The sequence below is a fragment of the Heloderma suspectum genome, chromosome 2, assembly GCF_057233095.1.
Source record: "Heloderma suspectum isolate Gila_16-S chromosome 2, 16-S_ref, whole genome shotgun sequence".
Classification (NCBI taxonomy): domain Eukaryota; kingdom Metazoa; phylum Chordata; class Lepidosauria; order Squamata; family Helodermatidae; genus Heloderma; species Heloderma suspectum.
In genome coordinates this window covers 37,189,967-37,217,692 of record NC_139459.1, presented here as the reverse complement: position 1 = coordinate 37,217,692, position 27,726 = coordinate 37,189,967, and the positions used below count along the sequence as shown (strand labels likewise).

Genomic DNA, 27,726 nt, shown 5'->3' with positions numbered 1-27,726 from the left:
TGGTTCTGCTGCTTTGTGAAGAAGCTAAATATTCTGCATTCTTGCTTAATTGTGGGATAAGTATATCAGTGATGCTTTGGAACTAAAAGAGAGAGAGAGAGAGATCTCCTATTATTTAAGTGATGCCATCAGGCCATCAAAACTTTTGTTTCCTTTGTACCCCTCTCTGCTAGACTTGGCGACTTGCTTTTTCAGACTCGACAGCCAAATATTTGCATGCTGTATGTGGGAGAAGGCAACTGAATATCAACAGAGGCATAATGGCACTCCATTTTTATGCTGCTTGTGTGAACACATCTATGGTATAAACTGTCAACTAGGATTGGGAAGCCAACAGGTGCACTGGAGAAGTGATGGCCCCAGCAGTGATATAGGGATGGGGTTGGCCCTTCTATTCATTTTAGGCAGCTAGAAGGCTGTAGATTCTAACTTAACAAATGTGTGCTTAAATGCTGAAAAATTGCTCTATTTGCTCTGAGCAGTGCACCACAGTCTTAGTCTCCCACACAACTCCTTATATAACTTGTGCTCTTGGTAAGAATAATTCATAAGTGGGGATTGGCAATTAAATGTGTATGTTTGAGCCATTATGCAGAGCATGTATCTCATCTCCTCTCGAAGTTATCAGTGAGAACATATAGCCAATAAACTCTTGTGGTGAGGGTGTGCAGGTGGAAACCAGAAGATATGTAGGTCACTCAGTGCCTATAATGGAACTCTCCCTACTTAGGTGTTCCTAGATGGAGTAGGCAGAAAGCAATGCAACCTTTAAATAAAAGCAATCTGAAGAGAATGGGACTGGGTGCCAGGCTAGGAGATGCAATGAACAATGGAGAAGAACTGGAATATATCCATAGCAATAACAAGCAGTCAGATAATCATCATTTTCAGAGGACATGCATTTTGATGGACTGGTGCAAGATGCAATGCAGGGTAACATATTTGGTTTCTGTACTCAGTGATTTGAACACTCAGGGTTGGTCATCAGAACCAGTGGTCTGACTCGGTGTAAGGCAGCTGCTTACGTTCCCTAAGTCTTCTTACACCTGTCACCTGGGTCACCAATGGAGGCTAGTGCTGGTGTATACTTTCTCAAGATATCCACATAGCTTACTCTTACAAAATGGCTGCCATGGGGACTTGTCCATTCATAAAATGCCTGCTATTTGGCTAGTCATAAAACCCTTATTTCCCAGAAGGCAACGTATAAGGCAGAAGTAGAGTCTGAGCTCTAAAATAATAATAATAATAATAATTTATATCTCACCTTTTTCCCAGTACTGGGACTCAAGGCAGCTTTACAACATTAAAACGTATACAATTAAAACCTAGAAATAGAAATACAAGTGTACACAAGTTAAAATATAATTAAATCATCAATATGAAAATTGTAAAAATATCGAAACATTAAAAGACAACAAGAAAAATAGTACCCATCTGTCATATTTTCACAGGTCCAGACTAGTTATCCCCAAAGCCCTGCTGGAACAAAAACATTTTTACATGCCTACGAAAGCATATCAAGGAGGATGCCACTCTCGCCTTCCTGGGAAGGGAGTTCCAGAGCCTTGGGGCAGCCACCGAGAAGGCCACTCCCGTGTTCCCGGCAGGCATGCCTGTGATCGAGAAGGGCTTCCCCTGAAGATCTCAGGGCACGAGGCTCATGGGGAAAATACGGTCTTTCAGATAAACTGGACCCGAGCCGTATAAAGCTTTATAGGGCATGACCAGCACTTTGAATTGTGCCCGGAAACAGACTGGGAGCCAGTGAAGCTGTTTTAACAGGGGAGTTGAATGCTCCCTGTAACCAGCCCCAGTCAGTAGTCTGGCAGCAGCTCATTGAACCAGCTGAAGTTTCCAAACACTCTTCTGAGGCAGCCCCACATGGAGTGCATTACAATAATCCAAACGGGGTGTAACTAAGGCATGTGTTACTGTGGCCAAGTCAGACATCTCAAGGAACGGGCGCAGCTGGTGCACTAGCTTTAATTGTGCAAATGCACTCCTGGCCACCACTGAAACCTGGGCATCCAGGCTCAGGGCTGAATCCAGAAGTACACCCAAGCTGCGAACCTGTGTCTTCAGGGGGAGTGTAACCAAATCTAGCACAAGCTGGATCCCTATTCCCTGATCTACCTTTCGACTTATCAGGGGCACCTCTGTCTTGTCTGGATTAAGCTTCAATTTGTTTGCCCTCATCCTGTCCATTACTGCCAACAGACACTGGTTCAGCACCCCAACAGCTTCCTTGGAATTAGATGGAAAGGAAAAGTAGAGTTGGGTGTCATCAGTGTACTGGTGACACCGAACTCCAAAACTCCGGACAACCTCTCCCAGTGGTTTCATGTATATGTTAAATAGCATGAGGGACAAAATAGAACCCTGAGGGACTCCACAGGCCAATGGCCAGAGACTCAAACAGAAGTCACCCAGCACCACCTTCTGGGTCTGCCCCTCCAAGAAGGAATAGGGACATTGCAAAACAGTGCCTCCCAAGTCCCATCCCAGCGAGGCAGCCCAGAAGAATACCATGGTTGATGGTATGAAAAGCCGCTGAGAGGTCCAGCAGAACCAACAGGGACACACTCCCCCTGTCTAGTTCCCGGCATAGGTCATCCACCAAGGTGATCAAAGCTGTTTCTGTCCCATAACCAGGTCTGAAGCCAGATTGAAATGAATCTAGATAATCTATCTCATCCAGGAATCCCTGGAGTTGGGAGGCCACCACATGCTCCAATAGCTTGCCCAGAAATGGAATATTGGAGACTGGCCAATAATTATCCAGTCTGGTGGGGCTCAGGGAGGGCTTTTTAAACAAAGGTCTCACCACCACCTCCTTCAAGCAGGCTGGAACTCTGCCTTGCCTAAGGGAGGCATTAACCACTCCCCTTACCCACTTGGCCAGTCCACCTCTGGCTGCTTTTATGAGCCAGGAAGGGCAAGGATCTAGAACACACGTTGTGGCTCTCACCTCTCCCAGGATCCTGTCCACATCCTCAGGCTGTACAAATTGAAAAATATCCAACAATGCTGGACAAGCAGGGGCCAAAGTTACATCCACGGGGTCTGTATCAACTATAGCGTCCAAGTCAGAGCAGATCCAAGCAATTTTGTCTACAATGTGCTGAGCAACTTGTTCACAGCAGGCTGTCGAGAGGTTTAAATTATCCTCTTGCGGGCTGGTGTGTGATGTGAAAGACCCCTAACCACTTGGAACACCTCTGCTGAATGGCTCTTTGCAGATGCAATAGTGGCAGAAAAAAAATATTTTCTTTGCTGCCCGTATTCCCACAGAGTAGGCCTTCAAATAGGCTCTAGCCAATGTTCGATCAGATTCACTCCGAGTTTTCTGCCAACGTTGCTCTAGTCGTCTTCTCACTCATTTCATCACCGCCAGCTCCCTAGAAAACCAGGGTGCTGGTGTGACTCCACTTCGTGAGCGAGGATGCTCAGGAGTGATTGTGTCCACGGCCCTGGTCATTTCTCCATTCTAGAGATTGGCCAGGGCTTCGACAGAATTGCCTGCCAAGGCAACAGGAAAACCCCCAAGAGCTGTCAGGAAACCATTTGGATCCATCAGCCTCCTGGGGCAGACCATCTTAAACGGCCCTCCACCCCTGCAGAGGTTCCGAGTGCCAGCAAGTCTAAACCCCACCAGGTAGTGATCTGTCCATGACAACGGAACTATAGAGAGTTCCTCCACTCTCAGATCACTATTGCCCCATCCAGCACAGAAAATGAGGTCCAGAGTGTGCCCAGCAGCATGGGTGGGGCCAGATACCTTCTGGGACAGACCCATGGTTGTCATGGCGGACATGAAGTCCTGATCCGCTCCCAACAGGGCAGCCTCAGCATGGATGTTGAAATCCCCCAGCACAACAAGCCAAAGGGTCTCCAACACCAACCCCAAGACTACCCCAGCTAGCTCAGGAAGGGAGACTGTTGAGCAGCGGGGTGGACGGTACACCAGCAGAATCCCTATTATTTCCCGGGCACCCACCTTCAAATACACACACTCGAACCCAGCAGACTGCGGGATAGGGCACCTGGTGAGGGGGATCAAATCCCAATAGACCACTGCCACGCCCCCTCCCCGCCCCCCAGGTCTTGCCTGCTGCCGGACAGAGAACCCTGGAGGGCAGAGCTGAGAGAGATTAACCCCCCCAGCTTTGTCCAGCCAGGTCTCCGTAATACAGGCCAGGTCAGTGTGCTCATGCGGGATCAAGTCCTGGACAGCAGTTGCTTTACCATTCACCGACCTGCATTCTGCAGCAGCAGTTTCAAGCCAGGGGGGTCTGTTGCCAGGGCCATCCAGGTTATTTGAGTTGGGGGACAGTTTAGGGACAGTCAGCACCCTATTGTTTCACACTCTGCTGCCTTTAGAGTGTGACTGTCTCCCCGCTCTATATCTCCCTCTGCCCTGTAGAATTGTAATGGCCATTCCATGGCTCCCAACACCTCCCCCCTTCTTTAAAAAAAACACGTGTCCAGTGCAGGCAGTCCAGCAGGTCACACTGAGGCAAACAGTCCCCTTCCCTCCTTTCAAGCAGGGGGACAGGCCCTCGCCCTCGTGTTCCCCCAAAGGGGTGACCCCCTTTGGTGTCGCCCCCTTCGGTGCCGACACCCGCCAGCAGCAGTCCCGCCCCTACAGGGCCTGCGTTTTACGCCCCAGCTCCCACAGGTGTTGCAGCTGGGCGTGGGGTGGTGCTTGGCTGGACCTGGGTCTGCAAGGAGGCACAGTAGAAGTCCCCCAGGTGGAGGTAGAGCTCAGCAAGGCAGCGGCAGCAGCCCCGGAACCCACCTGCCTTGCAACACTGAAGGGCTTCCTCTCCTTGCAGCAACGATGGAAAGAGTCCCAGGTCAGCAAAGGCCTGGGTTTTACGCCCCAGCTCCCACAGGTGGTGCAGCTGGGAGCGGGGTGGTGCTTGGCACACACACAAAACTCTTTTGAACCCAAATAAAGGTGGCGCTGGTGGGCAGCACTTCGCATTTCAGCAAGCAAGCCCCCCAGTTAATATTTAATGTTAAGAAACCCTAAGAAATAAAAATGAGGGGCAAGGTGCCGAGCATTGTCCACAGGCATATTGCTGCCCACTGCAATCATGTTGGAGACCCCAGGGTTTGCCCATGTTGTTCCCCAATTGGGGAAGACACAGTATGGGCAAAGTGGCCAAGTGTTCCTGGCTGAGGCAGCAGCTGGAGCACTCTGGCTGCTGCCTTAAGTCTGGGCAGCTTCACCTGCACCGAGCCTCCCCCCATTGGGGAGGACATGGCACAGGAAGAGCAGTCCTGAACGAAGCGACCTCAGGAGCTCTCCTCCAGCTGCCACCTTAGTTGGGGCAGCATTGCTGTTTGCAAGCTTTCTTATAGATGACCTCAAAGGCCCCTTCCAGTTCTATGATTGTATGAAGCTGCTGTTCTCTGCCTGTTTCTCCAAACTTACTTTTCCCCAAACTTACTTTCCTTTGATCTAGCAGTGCTGCCCATGTCCCATCTATCCCTCTGGCAACGTGTGATATGATTTATTTGACTACACATTTTTTTGAACAAGTGACTGCCATATTTTTAAAACATAATTCCATATAAAGTAAGAGTTCCTGCACTGAGAAAGATAAGACTTTGAAAATCTTGTATATACAGTACAACTGAACATTCCACCATACGCAAATGCCTGTTAACTAAGGCAAGTTACTTTGGCCTTACAAAAACAAATACAGCAAAAATGGACCCAGAATAGATGTGACATTTTGACTGTAAGCGATTTTTGGCATAATTAAGAAATTGATGGTGATTAGAAGTTTTCTTGGCAGAGATCTCCTGCTGCTTGCCTTGTCAGAAATATTTAAAGTGCTAATAGTTAAACAGAAAATGTCACAGTGAGGTCTTTCTTTATATCTGTATGTTATTTCTTATTTATGTCTGTATGTAATTTCTTGGCTATGCAAAGACCCCCACCACCCCCACACACAATGAGCTAATTCAGCAAAATAAGAATTTGTAACAAATTGCACAGTTCATTCAAGAAAAGCTGCTGTAACTAAGAGGTTTAAGTAATTCTTCAGGTTCTGAAGGCATAAACAACCTGTCCCTTTATTTCTGCAGTTTTCCCTGTCACCTTCCCTGATACCCACAGTAAATCTGTGCAGTCTCTGGTGCTCCCCTCAGCAAGAAGCTGCCCAGTCAGAGTGTGAGCAGTACAGCTGAGCTGGGGGGGGGGGGGTGTTGCACCGGCCATGGCACCGGATTGGGATCAGCTGATTCCTAGGACCTGGAGACATCTAGATCCACCCCCACCCCTTTGGACCTGTGAGCACATCTGAGAAAGTGCTGTGGGCACTGCAAAATGGCTCCCATGGAGGATGTGGCTAGTCACATAATAGCTGTTGTGGGGGCCTAGCTAGTCAACAAGTGTGTATATATGTGTGTGGGGAGAAACAGCAAGGCTACAGGCTGGGAAGGAGAGGGAAATAGCATGGTAAAAGGGTAGAGGGATGAGAAAGGGTAAGGCTAGGAGCTGGGATGAACAGCGAGGTAAAGAGGTGGGGGAAAGAAATAGTGAGGCTAGAGCCTGGGAGTCAAGAGGAACAGCATGATAGAGGGGTGAGAGTGGGAGAGAAAGAGCAAGACTAGAGGCTTGGAAGAGAGAAAAAGAAGGCTAGGGACAGGGAAGGGAACAAAATAGCAAGGAAAGGGATTGGGTGGAGAGAAATAGCAAGGCTATGTATAATTGCTAGAAAGTTGTATTTTCATATATAGGCATTTCATATGTATTCATTGCTATGGATATATACAAATCCATGTATGTATATTTTAAAATGGGAGAATTTTTTTTAAAGCTTTATAGGTACCTGCAGGTACCACATAGGGGGACCTCTTTGTGGGCGCTATTGGAGGGCCCTATGTGCACCTGTGGGCACAGTCTTGAGGAGCCATGATCTAGATAGTGGTGATATGTGCCTTGGAATAGGGTAAAGAACCAGTGCCTGATTCACAATGCTCTCAGCGTTGAACACTGTGGCCTACATCACCTGAAGGCCCATATCTGGGTCAGGGTGAACAGGTTTAGATAATGAACTTAAAGTGGGGGTTGGGAATCTGTGCTCCTCCAGCTATCAGGCTGATGGGCACTGGAACACACAATATCTGGAAGGCCACAGATTCCCCACTCCTTACTTAAAGCATATCTCACAAAGCCTTTGCATTTGTAGGGTACTGAGCAGAGTAGAGATGGAGGAATCTCAGGCCCAGTGGTTAAATCCAGTCTTCCTGGGGCCCAAATCCATCCCTCTGGGGTTCCCAAGAGGGCAACACCCCTTCCCCTGGCCTTTGAGCATTTTTTCCCATTCTAAAAGGTTGACATGCCTCTCCTAAGGCTTAGTTACTGGCCCTAAGAGTTTTAAGCTACAATATCCTGGTATTTTCGATCCTGCCCCTTTTGCCTTTGCTTCTGCCCATTTTGCTTTTAGCCCCGCCCACCACTGAAATGTGGCCCAAGAGAAAAAAAGAAGAGCCCTGCTGGATCAAACCAAGGGTCCATCAAGTCCAGCATTCTGTTTGCACAGTGGCCAACCAGTTGTCAACCAGGAATCCAAGCAGGATGTGAGCGCAACAGAACCCTCCCAGCCATATTCCCCAGCAACTCGTGTACATAGGCTCACTGCCTCTGGTACTGGAGGTAGCACATAGCCATCAAGACTCATAGCCACTGATAGCCTTTTCCTCCATGAATTTGTCCAATCCTCTTTTAAAGCCATCCAGATTGGTGGCCATCACTACTTCCTGTGGTAGTGAATTCCATAGTTTAACTATGCACTGTGTGAAACAGTAACTCCTTTTATCTGCCCTGAATCTCTCACCAATCAGCTTCATGGGATGACCCTGGGTTCTAGTATTTTGAGAGGGCGAAAAATGTCCCCCTATCCACATTCTCCACACCATGCATAATTTTGTAGACCTCTATCATGTCTCCCCTTACCCTCCTTTTTTCCAAGCTAAACAATTCCAGCTGTTGGAACCTCCTCTCATAGGGGAGATGCTCCAGCCCCTTGATCATTTTAGTTGCCCTTTTCTGCATTTTTTCCAGCTCTAGAATGTCGTTGTTTTTTTTTTAGGTGTGGTGACCAGAACTGTACACAGTATTCCAAGTGTGGTCACACCATAGATTTGTATAGGGGCAGTATGATATTGGCAATGTTATTCTCAATTCCTTTTCTAATTAGGCCTGACATGGAGTTTGCCTTTTTTACAGCGGCCTCACACTGGGTTGACATATTCATTGAGCTGTCCACCACAACCCTAAGAGCTCTTTCCTGGCTGGTCACCGCCAGCTCAGATCCCATCAGGCTATACTTGAAGTTGGTATTTATTGCCCTAACATGCATCACTTTACACTTGCCTACATTGAACTGCATTTGCCATTTAGATGCCCATCCTCCCAGTTTGGAGAGATCTTTTTGGAGCTCTTCACAGTCCCTTTTTGTTTTAACCACCCTGAATAATTTAGTGTCATCTGCAAACTTGGCCACTTCACTGCTCACTCCTAATTCTAGATCATTTATGAACAGGTTGAAAAGCACTGGTGCTGTTACAGATCCCTGCAGCCCCCCCACTTTTTACCTCCTTCCACTGGGAGAATGTACCATTTATTCCTACTCTCTTTCTGTTCTTTAACCAGTTACTGATCCTTAAGAGGACCTCTCCTCTTCTTCCATGATGTTAAGTTTGCTCAGGAGTCTTTCCTGACTTCATCAAAAGCATCAAAAGAGTTTCTCCAAAATTGGATTCTGCCCTCGGGCTAAAAGAGGCTCCCCACACCTGGAGCAGAGGATTGTTCTATGATGGGAAACCATTCATTTTTGATGAATGGATGTGAATTCGTATTCTCCCTACACTAAAGGTGTGAATGGGTAAGTGAATAAATGAAGGGCTATTTTTCCCTGTCACCCTTTAGTAAACTGAGTAGAACATAACACGCAAAACAAACCTTATTATCTATAATTAGTACAGTTGAACCCTCTCCAAACTATTCCTATAACTGGTTAATCCACAATTTTTTCAATTATGGCATCCCTAAAGTGGGGATAATCAGCCTTGGTTTCAAGTTATCTTATTTTTTAACCTTCTAAATTAGGAAAGCAAGCAACAGTGAAACATCATTAGCGAACTTTTGATGGGAGCCAGTTTTGTGCCATTAGAAGATTAAGGGTACAATCCCATGCATGTTTAGTGCTGGCTAGGAAAAGCTGGGAGTTGTAGGACTTTTTTTTTTTGTCTAAACCCTTAGGCTGCAATCCTATATTCATTGTGAAGGAGCTCTGGAACTAATTCCAACTCTCCTGCAAGGTAGGACAGCCCAAACCTGGCCTCAAGTCCCCACGGAAGACCCAGTAGCCACCCTCCCTGGTCAAGAGGCACTGAAGTTACACAGAAGGAATCATACCAACTTGGAGTTGGATAAATGTTTACTATAGGGAAAGGGAGAATTGGAGGTGGTAAGTTGCACAGAGGGTTACAAAGCTGAAATACTTTAAAAAGAAACCAGAATACTCAAGAGAGCCTTTTCACCACACACCCAAGGAAAATAACAAAGCTGGCTAGCCTAGCCTTGTACATGCCTAAGTATGGGCCTCCTGGGATAGAGTCCAGCCATCAGCAGATCTGAAACCCACCAAATGAAGGGAGACGAGATGCCTCTACCTAAGCCCCCTTTTAAAGCTCAGCCCTGGCAACCCAGGACAGATTTCCATTAGCCAATCACCAGCTCAGCCGCTGGGTCTACCACCCTTACCCCCAAAGAGGCAGGAGTTTCCCACCAAGCCCAGCTGTTATCTCTTTCCCAATTAGCAAGGACGGAGCTTGGCCTTGAGCAGCAGGGCCGAGGAGCTTCTAGATAACCACAACTCCAAGTGGGTGCATTAGATGTGACAGCAGGACCTAGCCTCGTGGTGGAAAGCAAGCCCTCGTTCTTCACACTCATATATCTAGGAGAAGGCCCCATTGAACTCCTTGGGGTGAACGTCTAAGGAGACATGTATAGGATTGTGCTGTTAATGCATTAAGAAATAATGAAATATTTCTGCTATATTGGCAGTGTACAAACAAATAATGAAAAGGCATTATCATCTTGAAACTTTGGTCCACAGATGCCTGGTATGTTAGCTGAAGATAATAGAAACAAGCTATTAACTACAAGGCATTGTAGATTGAAGAAATGTATACTGACAGTGCAATCCCACGCATTGCTAGTGCACTATAGTGGTATGAGCGTTAGGATAGGACTGGGGAGACCCAGGTTCAAATCCCTACTCAGTTATAAATCTTACTGGGTGACTTTGGGCCTGTCACTATTTCTCAACTTAACCTACCTCACAAAAGTGGGGTGGGGGTGGAGGAGCTCCTAGAAGAAGGTTGGTATGGGATACTAATGTGATAAGTTAAAAAAAAAAAATGTAAAAATTAATTAGTATAGGCAGTAGGCCTGGCATTGTGGTATCATGTTTGTCAATATCCTTCTTAAACTGAGATGCCCAGAACTGGACACAGTACTCCAGATGAAGCATGAGCAAAGCAGAATAGCGCAGTACCATTATGTCTCACAATATGGACACTATACGTCTGTACGTGACCTTGTTCCTCTCTGAAATTTACTTAACAGAAGCAACTTCTCTAGGGAGGCAAGGAGTTGGCTACTCTTTTCACAGCACCCAAAAGACACTCCTCCCAGCCAGCCAGAGTTGTAATCTGGGCATCCAGGAGCACGTTTGTACTGCACGTTTGTGGTCTGCCTTCTGCTAGATGTATAATGGGAGCATTAGGGCTTGTCAGCTAGCCAGAAAACCCTGCACTTGGAAAGGGTTTGTTTTGTTTTGTTGCATTTAGGCCAGCTGGGTTCCTGTCCCCAGCCATTTTATTTTGTTAAAGCTATGTGAAGAAATGCTGTCTATATGAATAATGGTTGATGTACTGTAATGTTTGTGTGCCTTTGAGAGGTTATAATGTACATGTGTAGGCCTGAGGCCTAGCTTTGTTACTGTCAAAGGCCTACGTAGGAGTACCATTGGTGACAAATTTTAAAGGGGGAAACAAAGACAATCGCTTTTAACGCTCCTGGACAGGGCCTTGATCAGGTACATTCAGTTTTGACTGGTCTGGGAAGCATCAGACGTTGATTGGCTGGGGGTTCTAGGGAGGTGGAAAAGAGCAGGTGGGAAATGACAGGTGAGGATTCTGTTAGTGGCTGGTCAGTCAATGTGGGAGAAAGTGTGTGTGTTTTATGTGACAGAAGGACTAGGGAAAGGCTAAGGAGAAGATAGAAAGCTAAGGCCTGAATACTAAGCTGTTTCTTCTCTTATGTGATAAGCATATGTGACTGGTGAAGATGAGAAGCAGGGAGCAGGTGATTGTGTTATCCCTAAGATCTTATTAGAAGACGGGTTATACAAGCGAGCAGTAAAAATCTAAATAAACGGTCCAAGCTGACAGTATTAGCTTTGGTGTCAGAGGAAGACTGTACTCAAGAGCTGGACCTGGTTGTGAGTGTATTTGGCTGGGGTGGAGGTTCATGGAATTTGCCCTGAGGTAAATGAAGTCATTAAGAGGCTTGTATTAGTAGCAATGGCTCTTGAGTCCTTAAGAAATCTTAGCAAGCATTCTTTTGAAAGCCCCAAAGTAAATAGTATTTCATGCCTTATGTACAAAATATCCCTTTAGTAAACCAAATTGTTTAATTTATTTATTTATTTATTACATTTCTATCCCGCCTTTTTTCCTCCTTAAGGAGCCCAAGGCAGCTTACACAATCCTCCTCCCCCATTTTATCCTCACAACAACCCTGTGAGGTGGGTTGGGCTGAGACTCTGTGACTGGCCCAAAGTCACCCAGTGAGCTTCCATGGCCGAGCGGGGACTAGAACCCGGATCTCCTGACTCCTAGTCCAACACTCTGGCCAGTACACCACAATAGGTCATGTTGTCTCTAGTGATGGTGCCTCTCATGCTGAAGCCTCTTATACCAAGCCACCTGGAGATTTTAAAGTATTCTGAGAGAACTGGTGGCTGCAGAAAAGGGTCAGCTGGTGAAACTCTGAGTTTATAGTGGCAGGGAGTTCCTGAGGCCCTGAAATATAAGCATTTGCTAAGGAAAAATAAGATATCCTATAGGTGGGATTGCTCAGTGAAGGAGTCCCCTTCAAGTCCCCCCAGCCCCCCAATAAGCTGTATACCAGGAGTATCAAACTTCTTTCAGCCTGAGGGCCAAATTTAATTTCAGAGAAGTTCTCTGGGGCTGCATTCTAGTGGTGAGCAGGGCTGAAGGCAAAAGGAGTGGAGCCAAAAATACCAGCATATTTTAGCTTGAAGTTCTTGCTGCCAGTAACCAAGCCATAGGAGAGGCATTTCAATCTTTTAGGGGGTGGGGCATGCAAAAGCCAGAAAACCACAAACAGTTGGTGGTTGGGAGAAAGAGGAGGTGCCAGGGAAAGGGGGAACAGCCATCTGGAGAAGGCTGGAGGGCCAGATTTGGATCCCAGGCCTGGGGTTCAACACCTCTGCTGTATACCTTAACAGCTTTTATGTTGGACTCCACTTCTGGCCCCACCTGAAACTGCTCAGTTCTGCTTCCTGGCCCTGCCCTGGCACAAGAATAATTCGTGTCAAGAACTGGCAATCCTAGGACTATCACTGCCATACAGGCGTCCTTCGCTCATGCTGAGTTTGTCTGCAGGACTGAACAGAATCAACAAATGCATCTGATCCCCCTTGGGTTTTTTCAAAAAAATATTATGCAAATGTCACCTAGATTGCCAGCTGGCAACTTTTCAAGAAACCTCCCTGTGGGTCTTTGTTTTGCCACAATCTGGAATATTTGTTTTACGATAAGCTCATAATGCCAGGCAATGAGCAACTGAAAATGTGTAGGTGCTTACATTAATTAGCACAAGTGTATGAACAGCAACTGTTTTGAACTGTGGGAGAAATGACAAGCTGATTACTGACTCTAGAAATTGGCTCAGAAGCAACTGGATCTTCTACTCATTCTCGCTCTTTTTTTTCCAGCAGCAGCAGCAGCAGCAATAATTGGTAATTATGTCATCCAGTGTTCCCAGTTTCTCTTCTATAAGCTGCATACATTTTTTAAAGGGAGGCAGCGAATGGATGATTCTATCACAATATACTACATGTTGCTTCTGTTAGCCAAAGAAGCATCATCATCTGAAATCAGCACAAAGTATTGCAAGACTTGGAAGCAAAATTAGGAGGCCAAGGACCTTGCGGACATCGGACTGTTTCTGTCTCCAGGAGCCACAGATGTGGAGCCTGGTATACAGATGGATAGGGATGTGTTGTTGAACGTTAATCTCCTCTGACAAAGGTCCCAAGGCGACACAAGCACTTGGGGTTGTTATGAGGATTTGGAAAGATTGCTGGAATACTTGGATTGCATGAAGAAGAAAAACATTTGACAGTGACACACATAATCTTGCACCAGTTCCAGGACAAAAAATTGGCTTTGCAGGGAGTCAGCCCCAGTAAGCCAAGATCCCTCTTGCATTCACTGCTACTGTTGCTATAGCCAGACAATATATAGACATGCCTTCAAACAAATGGCTTGGTTACCATCTATTGTTCTTGGGATGCAAACCTAAGCACACTCATTTGGAAGTAACAGCAGCCTGATACTCTCACTGTGCAGATGTTATAGAAAAGGGAATTTCCATGGCAAGTTTTACTTACATATACACAAGGTACTGTTTAGTAGCTCTTACAGTGGGATTAGCCACAACTCCACCATGAGATGCCAGGAATGTGGAGTGGGGACAGGGCTAACCATACCATGAGGCAAAGTGAACCTGTTGCCTCAGGCGGCAGATGCTAGAAAGCGGCAGCAAGGTGTTGGAGGAGAGACCTCTGTGCCATGCAGCCTCCCTGCACCCCTAAGTTAGCCTGCTGCCTTCAGGTGCAGTGGAGGATACAGTCCCATCATCAGTGTTGAAGAAAAAATTATCTGCCAGTTCAGTTGGCTTTTGTGCATGGAATGGAAAGGGGTGCATCATCTTGTTCTTTGCCTCAGACAGGGTGGGGCATAGTTACTTACAGCTTCAGCATCTGAATGTTGTGGTTTCTTGGTAAGAGCTCTTCTTTCTTGGTAAGAGTTTCTGGATGTTATGGCGCAGGTGGGGATAAGGAAATGTCCAGAGGGATGGTGTTTTGGGCAGCATCCCTGTGTAACATGTACACCATCTCTATGTCCCATTGAACTAAGTAGGACTTTGCCTTCTCTGTACATACTAGTTTTCTGCATAGTGGAATTTATCTTGGTGGCAGCTTGTCAGGAACTGCTGACCATTGCCCCATGTTTCGAGACATGTCACTACAGCTTCTCAGTGAAGAATCTTCCAGACTGACTCTGCCCATGCTGACCATTGGCTCTTCCTGGACAGGAAACAGTATAAGAGAGTTGGCTTCCTGTCTCAGTGGAAGCTTGCTTGAGCAACGAGGTCTATCTGAGCTCTGGTGAGACTGGTCTCACTGACTCCTGGTTTACTTTCTGATCCTGATTGCTTTTTGGTCTGGATTCCTTGTTCCCAATTCCTGGCTTGCTCCACACTATTGCCCGTGGCCCAGCCTTTACATAGCTTCATTCCTGCTTCTGATGGTCAGATATTGACAATTGTGTTTGCTGAGTCCCAGATAATCTCAAAAGCCCTGACTTGACTGCATATTTTTCATATCTGTCTCAGCATTCTACAGTGCTAAGAAATTCTATTTTATTCATTAAGGGAGTGATCTCATATGCACTTACCTCATGGGAGCAAGCCCCATTGAACTTTATGTTATTTACTCTTGAGCAGACATATACATAGGATTGAGCTGTAAAACTGCCATTCTCAGAGTGTTAGCTCCTTCTTGGACATACAGAAGGTAGACACACAAGCCAGATTCCCATGATCCGTAGATGCAGGTAGAACCAAGCTTTGGCAAAGGGATTTTATCCAAGCAATAATGCAAAGCAGCCGAAGACTCCTGCCTTTGGGTAAAGACAGTGCCATGTGCAGGGGTGTTGCTAGGTTCTTAAAGATCCGGGGCACAGGCCCATAACACAAATTTGCACTTGCATATCTATATATCTATATCTATCTAATCTCCAAGTCTAAGTGGACCTCTAATGTGAGTGTGTGGTGTGCTTACGTGTGTGCATAGATTACATACATACATACATAAGTGTTTACTGACTCCCCACACCACTTCAACTCAGACCCCGATTCAGCGTTTTGGAAAACATCCCACTTCTGCTTGGGCCAATTTGTAGTCAGTCCACTTCAGCTCAGCACCAAACCTGAGTCAAGGTTTGGAAAAATGAGTCTTTATGCTTCTTGTTGACTACCATGGGAAATTAGAAAAAAACTAACTTTTTTCCCTTGGTCAGAACTGGATGGTAATTTCAGGCATAGTAGTCCCCTAGAAGGGGATTACACCTGCCCAATGTCAGAAAAAAATAGGTGCAGGGTTTGTCATTGTGGTTGGCCATTGTGTGAACAGAATGCTGGACTAGATGGACCTTGGTCTGATGCAGCAGGGCTCTTCTTATGTTCTTAAATATAGAGTGCCTCTGAGCATATGTAGAATGCTTTTCTTGCACCACTGAGCACTTACATTCTCCCCCTACCAATTCTATTCCCCCCCATGCAACCATCCCTCCTCATCATACCATCCTCCAGCAACTCTTAATAAAAACAGATGTTTTGTGCAACTCTCCTCTACCTCCTCCTTGTTATGCACAAGATCTCATTGTATCTTCCTCCCCATAACTTCATTTGTACCAAGACTTCACCAGGATTCAGCCAATGAGTCTGTTTTCAAAACTAGGGCTAAGTTATGGAGAAACTCTGAGCATGTACTAAGTGCCTTTCCCTCACCACTGAAGCTAGAGTTCATGGAACACCCGCCCCCACACACATACACACACAAACAACAAAACATGCATAGGACTGAGCTGAAAGGGTAGTCAGTTAATTAGCTGGAACTGGGTAGGCACTGTATTAAGCCTGCAGTACCATGCTCACAACTCAGGACTTATTTCTGAGTAAACGTGCAGAACATCGAGTTGCAAACCTTCCTGCAAAAGTAACTTGTGCTGGAATCCTATGCACACTTTCCTGAGGGTAAGCCTCATTAAACATAATGGGGCTTCTGAGTAGGCATACATAGGATTGCATAAATTAGCAGTATTTATCTCCCCTCCACTTAAAAAACAAACCAAAAACTCCTATTTTTATTAAAGCTTTCTGTTCATAGGAACATAGGAAGCTGCCTTATACTGACTCAGACCCTGGGTATATCTAGCCCAGTATTGTTGACGCTGACTGACAGCAGCAGCTCTCCAGAGTTTCAGGCAGGATTCTTTCGTAGCCCTACCTGGAGATGCTGGGGATTGAACATGGGACCTTCTGCACACCAAGCATGTGCTCTTCCACTACCAGCTACAGCCCTTCCTATTGCTGGCAACTGACAAACAGAACAGCCCCAGATTTGTTTCTCTGCAACCATGTGGACCCACTTTTCTCAAAGGTTTGAGTGAGAAGGAGAAAAACCAACCCTCTTATCTGTTTGTATAAAGTTAAATGCAGTTCAGAACTTCTCTTGCCCATGGAAGAGAATTCTCTTTAAGAATTCCCCAATATATGCTCTGGGTGGTATAAAGAAGAGAAAGAAAGAAAGAACAGGATAGGGGAAGGAAGAAGAAAAAAGGAATGGTGATTGGAAATTGGGTGGGGGGGGGGGTAGAGAGAGAATTCCCTAAGCCAAGTGGCTCCTTTCAGAGAGGTAGTAGTTCAGAGGAATTTAGGAGGCTGTGGAGGGTTTGTAAGGATTGCATGTACTTACATTAACTTTATGAGGTGAAGTGGCTGAGGGCTTTTTATAGCTTTTTAAAAAACTCTAGAACCTATTTAAAAGCCTCAGCAGTTCCTCGATCGTGACACCACATAGTCCTAACCCTCCTTTTGAATAATTCGCATCCTGCAGCTATTTAGGAGAAATCAAAGTGGAGGAGGAGAAAGAAGTTTGTGGAGGCTGATTGGATCCTTTGCTGTACTGAAGCTACTAAACTTCTGCAGAAGCCAAAGATTCCAGTTTGGGGCAGTGAAATCAGATGCTGTGTGAAATACCAGTATTTCACATGGAACCCTTTCTTCCCTTCCGTCTCCTTCAAAATTTAATTGTAAGCAAGCTCCCAACAGTGGGCATGTAAGAGCAGAAAAGTAGGGGGAGACAGGTTTTTTGCATCTCAAAAAAAACCCTACACCAGAGATTAGGGATAGTGAGCTCCTAATGGTCACCTTAAACATGTTCTGATTAAGATCTCTAATCCCCTATGTGGCTTGACAGTTTTAACTTTTTGTTTTAGTCTTTGAGAAAAGGAAACTTTATGCATGGCTAGCACAAAAGCCACTGGGCCTAACTGTCTGAAATTTGGCAGATTCAGTCAGCACTATAGGGGCTGCCAGGTCCCTAAACTCCATGCACTTATGTGGAAGCACAAAAAAATTATAGCTCTTTGCTTTGACAGATTTTCTTGAAAATAGCAAACTTTACCTGTGACTAGCACAAAAACCACTGGATCTAACTGCCTGAAATTTGGCAGGTTCAATCAGCTCCATGGCAGCTACCAGGTCTCCAAATATCATGTGTTTATCCTACAAACTAAAAAAAGTTATGTCCATTTCTATTTTCCAATGCAAGTCAATGGGAAAATGTAAAAAAAATGGCAATTAGGACAGCTCAAAAGATCTGGGGCACAGCTCAAAAAAGATCTGGGGCCCATGCCCAGGTAGCCATTGTATAACAACACCCCTGGCCATGTGGAAAGAAAGGAACTTGACTGCTGAAAGTCAAGTTGACATGTAGTGTTTGGAAGCAACTCCAGCAATGACTTCTTCAGGGTGAACTTGGATTAGTTGGATGGATGTGTTAAGAACATGAGGCTAAGTCAAAGAATTAAATGAGCTAGTGTTAGGGTTGCCATCGTTTTCTGGCAAGGTGCCTGTGCATTTAATAGCTGTATGGATAGGCAAGAATTCAACAAGTACAGTTTTTCCTCAGAATGGAGAAAGGTTCAGTGGTGGAGTTTCCGAACATCATGCTGATATTACAACCACAGGAACTTGGAACATATGATTATCAGGGAATAACCCTTCCAAGTTTAGTAGAAGATACTTACTTCATCCTAGTTGATCCATCTCGTAATGCAACTTCTCTCTTTAAAAAGGGAAATAAAAAGTTTCAGATCATTATGGTCTACTTGCATTGTATAATTGTTTAAAATAGAATAAAATAAAACACAGGAATTCTACCATAAAAAGATGGCAACCATAGCTGATGTTGGTTTCCCAATCTAATGTCTTACAAAATTAGTAAGAAAATTACTATCAGTGCTGTTTATTAGTGATTAGTGTACAGTACGTGTTTCCACCAGCAGCGCCATTGTTATATGCTTCTAAATCTTATTCCTACAGGAATTGCAGCTGAAAAGTCAAGGATTTCCAGTACAGATTTTCTGTAAGGGCCATAGCTCAGTGATAGAGATGCTTTGCATGTTTCCAGGTTCAGTCTATGGCATCTCTATGTAGGGCTGGGAAAGACTCTAGCCTGAAACCTGGGAAAACTACTTTCAGTCAATTTAAACCTTGTTCAGCCCGAGAATCAAATTCTATTTCAGAGAAGCTCTAGGGGGGTCTCATTCAAGTTGTGGTTGGGGGCAAAGGGGGTGGAGCCAAAATACCAGCATATTGAAGTTTAAAGCTCTTACTGCCTGTAATTAAGGCTGAGGAGAGGCATTTCAACCTTCTAGATTGGGGGGGGGGATGACAGCACAAAAGCTGGGAAATCATCAAACGATCAGTGGGTGGGGAAAAGGGGGTGGGAAGAGGCATGGCCTTCTGGGGAACTCTGGAAGGCTAGATTGGGACTCTCGGAGGGCCAAATTTGGCCCCTGGGCCTGAGGTTCTACACCCCTGGTGTAAACAATACAGAGCTTGATGGAGCTCAATAGAGTTGATCGAAGCTTCCGAAGTTCCTAACACAAGAAGCACCATCTCTAATCTATGAGTGTAGATTATTTTACTATGCTACTGTGGAGCTGGAATATTCTGAAACAAAGAATAGTGAAAGTGGTTTTCTGATACATTGCAAGAATTTCCTCTTGGAAGTAAGGGCTATCTCTCCATATTCTATAATGAAGTTTTACTTATCTGTGAGTAAGTCTATCCATCTGCTTTCTCTTCCTCCCAAACTACTACCAGTACCTTCATAGAACTACAACTCTCGAAGGTTCTTTGGAGGAGAAATATATGACACTTAAACTAATTTCACTCATTCAAATATTTTCCAACAAGGTTTTTTTTTTGCTTTTCTACCTCATTTGTATAGTCATCAACTGAAGAACTGAAAGACAGAAGATGAAATAGACAAGGAGAGCACATTTGTAGCATAAGTATACACCCCTTCCGTGTGATCAACATGACTGCTAATATTCAGGGCCAATCAGGACTCACCATTAATTGGACCTCAGATCTGACAAGACGTCCTTCGAAAAGCAGGATCCTGTAGTATCCCCAGCACAAATGGGAACCTTAAGAACAATACGCCCAAAGAACAACCAGAGGCTGCTTCCTTAGATGCTGCTACTTCTCACCCAAGGGAGCTCTAATTTATTTATGTTTATTTTATTAATTACATTTCTGTACTGCCCACCAGCCAAAGCTCTCTGGGTGGCTCACAAAAGTTAAACCCCCAAAATACAACATGATAAAATATACAATGTTTAAAAGTTTAAAACAGAATAAAACCAAAGTAAACACCAGAGTAAAACCCAGCAGCTGTGTAAGGATCTAAATATACAACAACAGATTGAAAAAAAAACAACTGAAGAACTGAAAAGCCTGGGGAAATAAAACATTCTTCACCTGGCACTGAAAATACCTCAATATAGGCGCCAGGCGAGCCTCGCTGGGGAGGGCATTCCATAACAGGGTGCCAACTCTGAACAGCTACTAATGGCAACACCTTGCCATTAGTACCTACCTGCCTCACTACATTTGGCCAGGGCACCCAGAGAAGGAACCCCACTGTCCCTTTTTGTCAGGACCCCTGTTCTAGCTCTAGACCCCTTTCATCAGTCCCAGGACCTCAGGAGGAATGACTGACCCAGGCTGATGTTCAGATCCAATGATGCAGTTAGCAGCCCAAGGCTTCCCATCCTTCCAGTTCAGCCAGGGAGGAGGAGGCAAGTCCCATACATGCTGTAGATCCTGGATCTCAGAAGTTCCAGGGAGAGGCAGGGCCATTAGGCTCTAAGAACCATCAGACCATAGTGGTGCAACAGTTTTCTGAGATAGCTCCTCACTTAGCCTTGTGGTTCTAGCTCCTTGCCTAGTGAGTTACAGGACAGCTTCCCTGCCTGGAAAGTGGAAACAGGGTAGGGCCAAGCTACATACTGTGTTAAATGTGCGTGATTGCATCAGCATGTCATGTTTTTTTTTTTTAGGCAGCTGCAAGGGGATTGGATTAGGAGTGTGGCGTATGGACTTAACCTTCCCCCTCTGAGCACCATGGTCCCAACAAAAATAATTCTCCTTCCTAAGTTGCTCTTTGGTGTGGGAAGAAAGCTGCTATTGGTTCTAGCTAGGTGGGGCAATTTTTGTAAGGACTGCAGTGCCAGGGGTGGGTGGGGGAGTATTAACCCTCCTCCCAGTGTCCTACAGTCCCAATCCTGATCTCCCCCATGGGTGCTACTCTTTTAAAAAAGATGTTAAATGTGATCACATGTTTAATGTAACATGTAGTTTGGCTTTCAGGTCAATTTTAAACTGCAGTGAGCATTTAAGTGTTTGTTCAATGGTGCTATGGCTCAGGTTTGTTGGTTGGTGTTTTATTATTAACAGTTGATGAAAGAAGAATGTCTCTTGATGGGTGTGGGGGACAGAAATGGGCCAGAGACAGAAAGAAAGACAAAACATACATTTCTTACTTAAACTGCGGCTGCACCCTTAGTAATGGAGGACTGCATAAGTTGCCTTCTGTGTATCTGCTGCCTGCTGGAGTGTCTATTTGCTTCCAGTATCTTCTGCTTGTATATTTGTAAATAAAGCAAACATTACAGAGATGCCATATGTCTCCAGTGATCTGTCAGCCAAATGACAGCCATAATACTTCTCCTGGAATGTCTCACAATTGAGAAAACAATTAAAAATACCATTTTGCATGTTCTACAGGATGGTTCATATGATTAGCTTCCTTTATCTTGTAATGAAATTTCAGTTTTGTTAGTCACTCTCTGACATGGGACAGATTCTCATGACCAAAGGTCCTGATTAAGTAACACTGGGACTTCAGATAGTCTAGGTAGGCACAACCATTTGCAGCACTTTCCAGATGTTGGGTTGTATCCCACTGTTAGTCTAACTTAAGTCTCATTCATTTCAATGGATCCATTCTAAGTAGGACTAAAATTGGATACAACCCTTTAAATCTCTAATCTGTCTTTCCTCCAAGGATCCTAGAGTAGTATGCAAGGGCCTCCTCTCTTCCTCACTCCACATTTTAGCTTCACAACAATCCTGTGAAGTAGGTTATGCTGAGAGAGAAACTGGGCCAAGATCACCTAGTGAGCTGCATGGCTGAAGTTGGGTCTCCCCAGTCCTAGGGTGCCTCCAGATGAGGGTTTCTTGTACCATTATCCTGCCTCAATCACTTAATGTTATGTGGGGAGGAGATTCCAGATGATGATGTCTTCCACTCATAGCCCTCCCATGTTTTCCCACCACTTTTCTTGTCTTCTTACAGCAGAAAATCTATTAAGTAAGAAAAAATGGAAGAGCTGCACAATGCCTTCTGACTGTTACTGCTAGGGCCTAATTTGACACCCTAACCAGTACACACAATACTGGCTCTCCTTGAAAAGCATCTGTGGATGCAGTCCAGCCTCCCCACCCCCCAATTCATGCAGTATATCCCACAGAGAGTAGGTGCGTTGAACATAGTTGTTTAAAGAGCTAACACTTGAGATGACTAACCAAGTGACAGTTGCTGCATAGGAAGATAACCCCATAAGGTCACTGGACAGTTTGACCTGCAGGAAAGTTCTTTCCTGATCCCAAAATCAAACAGATTCTGAGGGTCAGACTGCATGTGTGATCTACAACTGGATTTCCCATCTTAATAAACAACAACTTGGATTTGGGCAGTGGCACTGTGGGAGAGGAGGTAACCCTTTCCCCCTGCACCATATCACCATAAACAACAACTTGGATTTGGGCAGTGGCATTGGGGGAGAGGAGGTAACCCTTTCCCCCTGCACCATATCTCCAATCGAAATCAACCCCCTCCATATCTGCTGTTAGCCCAAGGAAGTACTGGGTGCGCAAAGAGAAAGGGTTTACACACCCTCTCCAGGATTGCAGTTCCTATCCAATTCCCACTAGCTGCTTTTAAATTATAAAGGACATTTAAAAATTTTAAATGCTACACAAGTATTATGTGTAGCTTGACTCCAAGTGTCCCATGTCTGTCCAAGTAAAGGGCCCTGGCCCTGTAAAAACCACCATACTCTGCTTGTTTAGGTTTCAAACTTCACTTGCTTTCATGAAAATGTTTAGTATCTTCTTCAACATAAAGAGCACAGAACAGAATCCTGTTTCAATTCACAAGAAAATCCAGAGCAGCAAAACATTATAAATAGTTCCAGCCAGTGCTTCAGCAAAACAAAAGATTCTTCCCTCTTGCTTAACACATATTTGTCTCAACTCCACCATCAGGCAGCTATGAAGACTTTGTACACAGCAGATGTGTTTGGTGCCTAGGCTCCTCAACTTGTCAGCTGAAGTTACCTGTGTCCCTTTACTAAATTATATCCATAAGACTCCAAAATGGTGAAAATAATATAAAGGATTTGATCCAGATTTACACGATATCAACTGCTCTGATGGAAGTGAACATCGGAGAAACGTCTTAATAGTAAGAGCAGTTTGACAATGGAACCAAGCATCCAGTCGTGTTGAAGCTCTGCCTTGTTGAAGGTCTTCCAAGCAGAGGTAGAACAGCCATTTGTTGGGGACACTCTAGCTCTGAGGAGATTCAGGACAGATAAAAGGAAGTTCTTCACACAGCACATAGTTAAACGATGGAATTCACTTCCACAAGATGTAGTGATGGCCACCAGTTTGATGGTTCAAAAGGGGATTGGGCAAATTCATGGAGGAGAAGGCTATCAGTGGCTACTAGTTCTCATGGTGATATGCTACCTCCTGTATCACAGGCAGTATGCCTATGTAAACCAGTAGCTGGGGAACTTTGGCAGGAGGATGCTATTGCACTCATGTCTGCTTGTGGGTTTCCCGTGGGCCACTGTGTGAACAGAATGCTGGACTAGATGGACCCTTGGTCTGATCCGGTATGGCTCTTATGTTCTTATGGATTTCCTGCATTGAGCAGAAGGTTGGAGCAGGTGGCCTACAAGGCCCTCTTCAATTCTATGATTTTATTATTTAATCCAAGCTGTGATGAGAAAATTACTGATGCTCCAGAGGAAGTGGCATTATGAGATTCACATGCTTAGTGTGATTGTGTAAGCTGGCTCTCCAGTAACTACATTTGGCTGCAAATGAATTTGCCCTTTTATGATTTAAATGTTTTGGGATGTGATCCTCAAACTACAGCTGCCAAACAAACCACAGTGGTTGATCCAGCAGAGGACTGTGAGAATCACATTGTGAAATCTGTTTTTAACTTAATTTTGTGGGTTTAATTTCCACCCCCACCCCATTATTCAATTATTATTTTGGTATTGTAACCAAATTCAGTCAGTACAGGGAGTTATGTCCACATATGAGAAGTTTGAGTTTGGTCCAATGGGTTTTTATTAGTGCTTTAAAATGAAGAATGTTGCAAACTAATGAGTTCCACTGGTACAACAAGGATTGGGGGGGGGGACTTCACATGCTTATGGCACATACAAACATTGCTGACCTTTGTGAGCACAGAGGAACAGTATTATAAGACTTGGAAATCCTGCCTTATAAAGATGCTTCCCATATCTTTAGGCTATATTTACAAGAGTATAGCATACAGTCAGGGCCAGAAATATTGGAACAAGGATAACTGTTTGGGCGGTTGGCATCTGTACACCACCACATTGAAGTTGAAAGGAAACACACCCAGATGGGAGCGAAGTCAGGACTTTCAGCTGTAATTCAAGGGGGTTGACAAAAGTGGGGCACTAACCATTCAGGAAGTACAGCCAGTGGCATACACCCCCCCCCACCGTTGATGGCTCACAAGTAATGGAATGAATGGCTGACAAGCAGCTGCATGGCCAGGTGGGGCCTGTTTCCTGGGTACCCCATGACCAATCAAGCAGATAAAAGGCCTGGGGGTGGTTCTGAGTGTTACATTTGCATTTGGTAGCTGTTCACTGGAACTCCCAACATGAGGTCCAAAGAGTTGTCCATGCGAGTGAAGGAGGCCATCATTAGGCTGAGGAAACAAAATAAACCCATCAGAGAGATAGCAAAAACATTGGGAGTGGCCAATACAACAGTTTGGAACATCCTGAAAAAAAGGAATTAACTGGCAAGCTCAGCAACAGTAAAAGGCCTGGAAGACCACGGAAGACAACTAAAGTGGATGACTGCAGAATTCTGCTCATGGTGAAGAGGAACCCTTTCACAACATCGAGCCAGGTCAAGAACGCTGTTGCAGAGGTAGGCATGTCATTGTCAACATCTACAGTCAAGAGACGGCTTTATGAATTCTGAAGTGTATAGGGCTATACTTTCTGCTCAGATTCAGCCGAATACTGCCAAACTGATAGGATGCCGCTTCATATTGCAGATGGATAATGACCCAAAACATACTGCAAAAGCTACCCAAGAGTTTCTCAAGGCAAAGAAGTGGGATGTTCTTCAATGGCCAAGTCAGTCACCTGATCTCAACCCAATAGAGCATGGCTTTCACTTACTGAAGACAAGACTGAAGGCAGAAAGACCCACAAACAAGCAGCTGCTGAAGGCAGCTGCAGTAAAGGCCTGGCAAAGCATCGCGAGGGAGGAAACTCAGCATTTGGTCATGTCCATGAGTTCCAGACTTCAGGCAGTCATTGACTGCAAAGGATTTTCATCCAGGTATTAAAGGCGATCCTTCAGTTTGAAATGATGTTGGTTTGTTCCATTACTTATGAGCCACCAACGATGCGTGTGCGTGTGTATGCCACTGGCTGTCCTTCCTGAATGGGTAGTGCCCCACTTTTGTCAAACCCCTTTAATTACAGCTGAACGTCCTGACTTCGCTCCCCTCTGGGTGTGTTCCCTTTCAACTTCAATGTGGTGGTGTACAGAGGCCAACTGCCAAAACAGTTATCCTTGTTCCAATATTTCTGGCCCTGACTGTATGTCCGTATCAGTACTCTCTGTTGCATTTCCATAGGACCTTATAGATGCTGCTATTTTTGTACAGATTTGTATGATAATTTATTGGTTTTATCCAATGGTGTTCTTCTGCCAGTGGAATGGACATACTGGCAGATTGACTACCCCTCCCCCAGCAGCCCCCCCCCCACGTGCCTGCCAAATCTGCTCCAGAGAGTTGGGGGACTCTCAGGAGCAGGAGCAGAGCTGGGGGGCATGCAGGGGGCTGGATGGGAAAGGAAAACTCCAGTTACCGCTCATACATTGTTGCATGTAGGACAGGACTTCCGCCTGGGACCGATGTCGCTCTGGCAGCTTCCCACGGATCTCTGCGGGAGCCTTCTCAAACAGCTTTTAAAAAGGTTGAAAAACCTTTTCATCTCCTCCCTGGAATTGAAAGCGGGGGCAAGGCAGCTCTGGACAACATCTTGGAGAAAAGTAACCCCCACAAGATAGTGGGGGGGCTGGATTCCAGGATTATCTTCCCAGAGCTTTACCAACACAAAAATCTGTACTGAGACTCCTATTTTAGGAGAAAACAGGGCTGACGTGTTCCATAATAATATAGGCTTTAAGGAATATTAACAACCTCTGAGGGATGATTTAAGAAACATTAACAATATTTGAGAACATCTGAGGACCTGTAAGATCTGTTTGAAACATGTCTCCGCTGAGGAGAAGAAAGTAGCTGGCATCTACTCCCCCCGCATCCTCTGTGTCAAAAGTGTCGAAAACAGAAGATATAGGGGAATTATTTATGCTGATAAAGACTTTATCTTCGCAATTTACAGAACAAATCAAAAGGTTGGATTTAATCCAAAATTCCATCACCACCTTGCAAGGAGCTGTAGATTTAATTAATGCGTCACGGCAAAAAATGGAGATGAAAATTAATGAGCTTGAAGACTGAGTGGCAGGAAATGAAACTACGACACAAATTTGTTTTAAAAATATATCTGATAGAATCTCTCAACTGGAGGCCTTCATGAAAAGATCCAATGTATGTATTATTGGGATTAAAAATCTGCCTAATGATGTAAAATTGCCTATTTTTGTGGATAAACTTTTGCATGAGATACTCCCTATCCCATCTGATTATTTACTTGATATTGAGCAGGCATTTCCTGTGCCAAATGCTAAAGGGACTGATTACACGATCATAGCTCAATTTGCAAAAGTCTCCACAATGAATTATATCCTGCGTTTGGCAAGGGAGGCTGGAAGCCTTTCCTGGAAACAAGATAAAGATATTTCCAGACTACATCAAAGAGGTGATGAATAAAAGAAGGCAATTTATCAAAGAAAAGAATATGGCAAAACAAATGAACTTACAATATTACTTAAAATATCCTGCTACACTTTGTATTGTGTCTGAAGATCAGATGAAGAAGTTTCTAAATCATGAAATGGCGGAGGCATGCCTTAATGTAAACATGCGTGAGAATTCTGTTACAACCCCATGAACTGGAATCTTTAAACAAGCTTTGTTAATTGTTTGTGTTTAGTCTACATTTGTTGTTGTTAGTCGTTAAGTCGTGTCCGACTCTTCGTGTCCCCATGGACCATAGCATGCCAGGCCTTCCTGTCCTCCGCTCTTTCCCGGAGTGTGCTCAAGTTCATATTCATTGCATCGGTGATGCTATCTAGCCATCTCATCCTCTGCCATCCCCTTCTCTTTTTGCCTTCAATCTTTCCCAGCATCAGGGTCTTTTCTAGGGAGTTTTCTCTTCACATTAGGTGGCCAAAATATTTGAGCTTCAGCTTCAGTATCTGTCCTTCCAATGAGCAGTCAGGGTTGATTTCCTTTGGGATCTAAGGGATTCTTGCCCACAGTAGTAGATATGATGATCACCTGAATTAAATTTGCCCATGCTTGTCCATTTTAGTTCGCTGATTCCCAAGATGTCGATGTTCAGTCTTGCCATCTCATGTCTGACCACCTCCAGCTTACCTTGATTCATTGATCTGACATTCCAGGTTCCTAAACAATATTGTTCTTTACAGCATCGGACTTTCTTTTCACCACCAGACACATCCACAGCTGAGTGTCCTTTCGGCTTTGGCCCAGCCGCTTCACTCTTTCTGGCGCTACTTGGAAATACCCTCTGCTCTTCCCCAGTAGTATATTGGACACCTTCCGACCTGAGGGGCTCATCTTCCGGCATCATATCTTCTGGCCTTGTGATACGTTCCATGGGGTTTTCTTGGCAAGAATACTGGAGTGGGTTGCCATTTCCTTCTCCAGTGGGCCACATTTTGTCAGAACTCTC

At 44.9% G+C, this 27,726-nt stretch overlaps 1 protein-coding gene and 1 pseudogene across 1 annotated transcript in view; one reads left to right on the top strand and one right to left on the bottom strand.

Annotated features, from left to right (window-relative positions):
- The window catches only part of PLPP1 (phospholipid phosphatase 1), a 150,329-nt gene that overhangs the window by 978 nt on the left and 121,625 nt on the right, over positions 1-27,726 (top strand). The window lies entirely within an intron of this gene.
- On the bottom strand, positions 112-5,487 carry LOC146352102 (uncharacterized; annotated as a pseudogene).